This window comes from Rhododendron vialii, chromosome 6a, assembly GCF_030253575.1.
Source record: "Rhododendron vialii isolate Sample 1 chromosome 6a, ASM3025357v1".
Lineage (NCBI taxonomy): Eukaryota > Viridiplantae > Streptophyta > Magnoliopsida > Ericales > Ericaceae > Rhododendron > Rhododendron vialii.
Genome location: NC_080562.1, coordinates 28927420 through 28935380, shown reverse-complemented (window position 1 = coordinate 28935380; position 7961 = coordinate 28927420). Strand labels below are relative to the sequence as shown.

Here is a 7961-nt window from a genome sequence, read left to right as displayed (position 1 = left end):
TCTCTATTTAATTATAGAGTATAATGTCCCCTTGAGTTAGTTCACTGAATTAATTAGTCTTTAAGCCTAGTACTAGTAATTTTAATGAAGCGTTCATTAAAATATTTTTTCTAGACTAAAAGTGAGTGAACTAGTATTCAATGGAATTAAAATATAAGAATGCTTTGGTGTGACAGTTGTTTATTATGACCAATTGCTACTTATGGACATTACATAGTGAAGGGGTTTGACATTACGGTATTGGCATTTATTGGGAACAATATATTAATATTCTTGAGGCCTAGAGTTCAGCCATAATTATATAGTGGAATTAATTTTGGTTTAATTGGGCCACCACTCATGGAGATGAGAGAGTGTGAGTCCAATTTTAGCTGAGCCTTAAGAAGCCCATAGGTCCCAACCCTAGCCCAACAAGAGATTGACTTATTGGCTAAGTAAATTTATCCCTATAAATATATCTCTAATTCTCTCATGTAGGACACGACAATTTTTCCTCCTACAAGATATTGAGAGAGAATTGAGAGATTAAGGAAGGGAGAAATATTCTAGGGTTCCCACAAGCCCTATTTGCTATTGTTCTCTTGGTTCATAGGGTTGAAGATTTTTGGGGTGCAAGGAGCAAGAAGTAATCAACATTTTCATAACTAGAAGTAGGGTTTTTGTTTTTGAACTCCAAAAAGGTAAAATCCTAATCCTTCCTTATGAAACTTTATGCACACGTAAGAAGTAGATCCGAAACAATTTTTTGAAACTATATATTTTCCGCAATGGTTTTTTGAGAAAAATCCAACAGTACACCCCTAACAGAAATTCCTAAGAAGGTTTGAAGTTGTGCTGAATGAAAGGACACTTGACAAAAATGTCATCAGAAACTTGAAATTAAGTGGAAAATGGCTTTGGATAGATAACACTGAACACTAACTGTAACCCATATTTATCTTCTTTTTATTATTGGTACTCAATAAGGTTTATTTAGGGACAACAAAATCTGACAGCAAGGTTATAATGCTTTGATAGAACTTACATACAAAAACATTACGCGCTCATGGGAAGCAACATACCTGCATTTTATCATGACTTCGTGTACAAGTTATTTTGCACAAAAACAATACATTGCTATTCCCTGTCAAAATTATTAAGAAGCTTTTGAACTACCTGGGGCAAATTGGGTTACATATGGGGCAAATTCTCATTACCTATTAGGATACATTTTCTGGAGCTTCACAAATCTGAGGACAAGCTAACAGAATTATTTGTAGAAATGATTCTTATTGCACCCATGAACTTATACAAATTGGATAAGTTTTGTTTTATGTGTTCAAAATGTTTGCACTACTCTCACACGGAGCTATGAATTTGGAACATTATTTTCTGTCACGATGTTGGAATGCATTTGCATAGACCGGCCTGTTTAACGATTCTATTGGAACTATGGTATCTATATATGAAGTATAAGAGAGAATTGTCATTGCAAGTCATTGCCTTCCCTTCTGGAAGGACTTTTTATTTAGCAAACAGAAAGGACATTTATGGGAGATAAGTTGCATTTTTCACACACACACACACACACAAAAAAAATGTAAAATAAATAGGACAGTATCCATAAGAAGCAGCCAAAGCAATTATACAACATCACTTGTAATGTAAAATTTTAAGCCACGAGATATTTTACGGCTAATCGCACCGCAATTATCTACAATTAGAGAAACAAAAGTGATTAGAATTATTGATGACAGTGCTATGCCCCTAGATAATTATCTACTTTAACACGTGCCCAAACTTAATTCCAAGAATCAAAATATAGAGCAAAATAAATCACGTGCCCAAACTTAAACTTGTGAAATCTAAGATTCAAATATATTGAATAGGAATTTGGAAATTTTGGTTGGATAAAATAATGATTCTCTGGTATTTTCAAAATGTTTTGAAGGTAAATTGTAACATGAATATAGCTGATTTAGTTTTTCCTTAAGTTTGCTAAAGAAATAGTGTTTTACTTTTAAATGGCTAATTGATTGCTGCAAGCCATAAATAGATTCCTTCCCTCAAGAATCTTAGAATGACAAAAGCAAAAATCAGTTAAATATCAAAATGAAATGCTCGTACTACTGGACCGGGAGCATCGCTGAGTTTTGCAAACTACAAAATGCACTACAACAAAAAACACCATCGGTGACATCCAAAAATGTCACTAAATGTCCAAATTTTGTCATCTATTATCTTTGGTGACACAAAAGGAGGTGTCATTTTATCTATGACACTGAAAGTCAAGGGTGACAAAATTGTGTAATTGTCACGGAATGTTATCAACAGTGACAAGAATTTGGTGTCACCAAAGATAAATTTTCCGTGACACAGTTGTCACCGAAAATAACAGTGACAACAATATAGTGTCACGAAAGAGAGATTTTCTGTGACAAAAGTGATTATGTCACAGACAATAACAATGACAGCACCATGTTGTCACGAAAGAGAGATTATTCTGTGACAAAAGTTGTCACTAAAAGCACCGACTATGACAACCGATTGTGTGTCACCAATAACCTTTTATAGTAGTAGACACAGAACAGTGACAAATCTCTTTTGTCACCAAAGAGAGGACTTTAGCAGCAATACAATATATTTCATATATTGTTTTCACCTGCTTACAAATTAAATTTCAGATTTTTTTTGTATCTTATAACTCAACTTAGCAAAACTTAAATTGCGAAGAAGCAAAATATCATTTAAATCAAATATCCATTAAGTCAACATTCATCATCCAACTTCAAAACGTTTCAAAACATTCATCCTCCAACAATAACCACTTCAAACTTAACATTACCGAAACTACAGAACATCCATATCCAAAAAGAATTCAAAACAAGTGTTCCATTTACTCCATCTTGGTTAGCTTCCAAAAATAACTACCAAAAAGTCTTCAACTCCATCTCCATCTTGGTCAGCTTTCAAAAATAACTGCCAAAAAGTCTTCAACTCCATCTTGGTTAGCTTCCAAAAAGCAACTCCATTTCCTTACTTACCTGTACAAAATTGCCAAAAAAAAAAAAATTATATATGTAACAATGTCCGACACATGGACACACTCCAGACACGCTTGCGTGGCTGTTCAAAACCAAGAAGCCCATCTTTTAGTTGTACAAATTTTATAAGCACATGAAAACTGCAGCATTGACAAATGGGACCCTACAGCGAAGCATCCTACTAACTTGTAAAAGAAATTAACATCCTTCAGATAGTGACACGTTTGAATTGTCTACATCACAAGCTAATCTTGAAAAAAAAAATGCTTTCAGCCATCGAACACGAATCAAGCTCATATACAAGAAATTAACATCCTTCACATTGTGATAAGTTTGGATTACATCACGAGCTAATCTTGAACATCCTGAAGTATATATCTAGAAAAAAAGGTCGTTAGAGGGATCATTACATCCTGATTCTTTGGCCACTCAAAATATGGGCATCTCTTACCCCAGAATACACACATAATGATACCATGTACAAATGAAAAACAAAGTGCATATTGAACAGATAATAAGCAAGGAAAATGACAATTCAGCACCTGGAAATGAAAGCTTAGTCTAAAAGAGAAGTCATAAAAGGAATCAGGAGAAATAAACAAGAAGATAACTTGCACAACAAATCCACTTATGGGCCTAAGTTTAGATTGGGGACATAATCTCCTCTTTAATAGTGACCAGATCTCTGTTCAAGCTGATGGAGCAAAACCGACCTATTTGTTGTAATTGGCTAACTACTATAATATGCAAACGCTATATTGCAACCAAAAGAAAAAACAGTACTATAAAAATGGAACACGGTGAGACTCCTCTATTGATTTCCATGACCATAGCCTTTTAAGCCAACCTATGTAACTCATGCTTGCTCTCATAATTTTGGCTCAAATAACAAGTGGAGGATTTGGAAGTGGATTATGAGCTACAAAACAACAAATTCTGAGCAAAACTTTCACACATTACAATTGACATGTAGAAAAAAACTACACGTGAACTGAACAACCCAAACTCATCTATAATCTGCACCAAAAGCCGGGGTATGAAGACACAGTTAAAGACTCACGTGTAATTGTAGGTCGACTGAACAACTCAAGAATGTTTAACCAGTCAATGTAATAAATCTAGTATAACTAAAATGCTCATACAAAGAAATTCAAATCTCTCTTGTGAAATAGTCATTTCGAATCCATTAAATGAAGCTACTCAATGCCGAAATCCACATGGAAACCATCAAACCTAAGTTTGAGCTATTCTCATTAGATAATCAAAGTGAAATATGTTTATGTGAAATTAATCTCTATGAAAATAGTGCCTGAGGGTTTCAGTATAAGATGCTCTTATGAAGTTCCATTTGCACGTACAAATCAGAACCTATAGTCATCCGACTCAATATGCTTGCAGATTGGATATATGGCAGCTGGTAACTTCCACTCGAATGCATAAAACCATCCAATTGGTTCTTGATCAGACTACCAGTCTATTATCAATACAAAAATCAGAACCTAGAACAATCTGAATGTAAAGCCTATTAAGTAATCAGGATACACGAGTCTAGAATTACCTTACAAAACGGGGAATCAACAATCTTTCAGAAGGAATACTCCGCTTCGGAGATAGGAAAATACAACTAAACAATTATAAACGACAGAGAGCACCCACTTTGCTCATTTGACGTGCATTTTCAATGGTAGCTCGTAGCTTCACCTCTGATATAAGAGTGCTTGCTGGAGTATCTTTTTCTCATTCAATTTAGCGACTGCATTTTGGTTGAAGTCCAGAAAGACTTCCCTGTGGATACGAAAAATATCACTATGATCAATCGTTATTAAACTCCATCAAACAGGAGCAGCAATTGACACGTCGCTTTCATTTTTGAATTGCCAAATATTGTTGCAAGCAGCAAGAAATTATCATACCTAAACGCATTCCTTTTGCTGAGAATGGCAAGCCATGACAGTTCAGCAAAAGCAGTGGACACGACGAGCAATTCAAAGAGTTTCCTGCAATATTAAATGGGAAATTTGGTTCACAAAAAAAAAAGAAAGAAAGGAATTCCATCTGACTTAAAAGCATCGGTGACGGTAACATACTTGTCATCATGAACAGGAACTCCCCAGCTCTAAGATTATACTAAATCATTCCCAGCTCTAGCAGTTTAATGACAATTTGCCTCATATTCCCTTGGATTGAGTATCTTGATTTTACCAAACCCTAATTTAAGGTCAAGAAATTGACAAGGGACAAAATTCTGATAGACGGATATATACGCAATGATAAATAAACAGATCTAAGTAGAGAGAGAACTAGCTTAAACTCTGCCGATGCAAGGAAGGGATATTATACAGATTGTGTAATATTCTTACGGATTGAGAGCCCTTAGGTTGTGTCCCAGTCTTAATTGTAAGCTGGCAAGGAAGTTATAGGGGATATGAATCAGTTTGCAAAAATAAGAAGGGGATAACTTGAAGCTGTCAGTGAAAGAGGCCCATTTTATATAATTGAGTTGCACATGCTAAAGTACCTCGCCGAGTCAAATGTTTGCCACAAAATGCACCATATTTTTGCATGAGTTAACCTCGGAGCGGAGTATTACATCAGCCTCAATCATCATGGCTCAACCTCGGTGTGGAGTAGCCATTAGCATGGATGTAAGGTAAATAGATGGCAAATGTCAACTAAACAATATCATCCATTGAAATATGTTAATTAAGCAATATAATCTGGAAACATGTATAAGACAAACACACTTCAGAATTGAACCAAATCAATACTATGGAAGACCTTTTTTTTTTTATCGGCCTATGAAAGACTTACTCTTGTTCAAACATTCACTATATCAAAAGCCTTCATTTTGATTTCACTCTCTACAAAAGACATGGTGGAACAACTTCTATCTACAAACTAAATTTACTGATTCTTTTGAGAAACCATATCTACAGTTAATATACCAACAAATTATATGATATTCAAAAATAGCATACCTTGCAACTTATTAGGTCCATGAACATCAACTCAAACAAACGATTTTACATGTATTGTGGCAATACTAGAACAAAAACTTGAACTAATCATGCAGACTGAAATTAGCTTAGAGAACCTAGACTTCATGATTTAAACGGAAACTAGAACAAAAACTAGAACTAAACATGCAGACTGAATGAACTAAACTAGCTAAACTACTCCAATTAAGGACAACCGATAGGTAAAGTTGTCTTGTGATGACTGATGCATGATAGAATATTGAGGTATAAATGATCAACCTTTCCCTCCACGAGGATTACCGGTCAGGTTGATTGTGCCATATCGTAGCTCACTCAACAGTCATTCCGGGATGATTGTGAACGAGGGGCAACTGTTGCCAATCAAAAAAAAGGAAAGATGTTTAACTGGTGAAGATGGCCTGCAGAAAATTTCATATCGCCAAAAAAACTGAAAGGATCTCCATCATTTAGGCTCCTAAAAAATTTAAGAACATTCATCCACCAGTTAACCTAAAACAAACTTAATCAACATCTTATTAACCTAGAAATCGTATCAAGGAAAATTAAAGAAAGAAGAAGCCCTAATTAAGCCCACACAAGAGAAATTGACAATACTTACCAGATTATGCTCTTATTCGAAGAACCAATTTGGGGGTTTTTGTTTTAGATTTCTACCCATTCAGTCTATGGCTCACACCGGCTTCGAGGACTCGTATAAACCACGAATGGATCGGTTTCATTACTTCTGGGTTTTCACTCGAACACTCTGTACTTCATGCTGTCTAGCAACTCCAGCAACGGCAGCAACAAAAGAGCTTCAGGGTTTTAAATGGCAATAGAAGACCATTGACCCCTCCCTCCTTTTAATCGACTGCCTAACAAAAACCTCACTCGAACAATGAAGCCCAAATCTGATGGAGAAGAAACAGAGATGGAGAAATATCGAGAGAGAGAGAGAGAGAGAGAGAGAGAGAGAGAGAGAGACGCCAAAATCGAAGGGGATAAAGTGAGACTTACAGAGATGGGCTGGTGAGAGGCATTTTGAGCACTAGGGCAAATTTTATCTCTGCGTGAGAGTAAAAAGTACCAAATCAGTCTGCAAAATCAAAAACAATGAACCCTAAATCAACCAATCGTAGACCACACACCTTCACCCACCCACCTTCACCTTCATCGGAATACATATAACTTGGAAAAAAATGAATCCTAATGGATACAAAACACTGGATCAAAACCACCGAATCCATTCTTTTTGAATTATATGTGTTCCGATGAGATATTTAACGATATTTGATCGGGTTGATTTTTGGTACACTTGTAATACTCGACGAGCTCTACGCAGTGGACGTCTCCGATCATCGGGCCGATGCCGGCAAGGCGGCACCGGCAGCCGCGCAGCACGCTGCACAACACGTAGCTGTGCAGCACGCTCCCAGCATCCGAGCGTGGCTGCGGGAGTGGCGATCGAGAGGAAGAGTAAAGTGGAGACTGAACAGAGGAAAAAGAGGAAAGTTAGGCTGGGTTTTGGTGACGACGTCGTTTTGATTGTAAAAATTTGGGCAAATTTCACTGACCTCCCCTGAGGTTTCTGACACGAACAGAAACCTCCCCTGAGATTTCTGAAATGACACTGGCCTCCCCTCCTTTCCCTGACAATACCAAGGGACCTCCCCTCCGTTCCCACAACGTTAGAAAATGGACGGAAAAGGACCAAAAGGTGGTGTCATTGTATTCTACTTTTTACAATACATTTACTATCATCATCAGACTCTTTACCCCTCTCATTTATAAAATATAAAATACAAACATTACTACACTTTGTGCTCGTTTTACTTTGAGTTTTTGTCCATATTTAAAAGGATTCACATTTGTTAATTTTCTATCAAACTTTTGTGAATTATTGCTTCATCTCGATAAGAGAAATTGAAAAAGTAAAAAATTAAGACTTTTACCAAATATT

The 7961-nt window shown here is 36.2% G+C and overlaps 1 long non-coding RNA gene across 2 annotated transcripts; it reads right to left on the bottom strand.

The window, feature by feature from the left end:
• Nucleotides 1-2699: 2699 nt before the first annotated feature.
• On the bottom strand, nucleotides 2700-7155 carry LOC131330101 (uncharacterized). 2 transcript variants are annotated; one of them, XR_009200948.1, is made up of 6 exons: nucleotides 7019-7155; nucleotides 6621-6912; nucleotides 6124-6372; nucleotides 4937-5882; nucleotides 4680-4808; nucleotides 2700-3023 (listed from the first exon to the last, which is right to left on the bottom strand). It is a non-coding gene; the product is annotated as an uncharacterized LOC131330101 (long non-coding RNA). The 2 variants fall into 2 exon arrangements; XR_009200947.1 differs by lacking the exons at nucleotides 6621-6912; nucleotides 7019-7155 and having other exon boundaries at nucleotides 6124-6491.
• Between the last annotated feature and the right edge of the window lie 806 nt (nucleotides 7156-7961).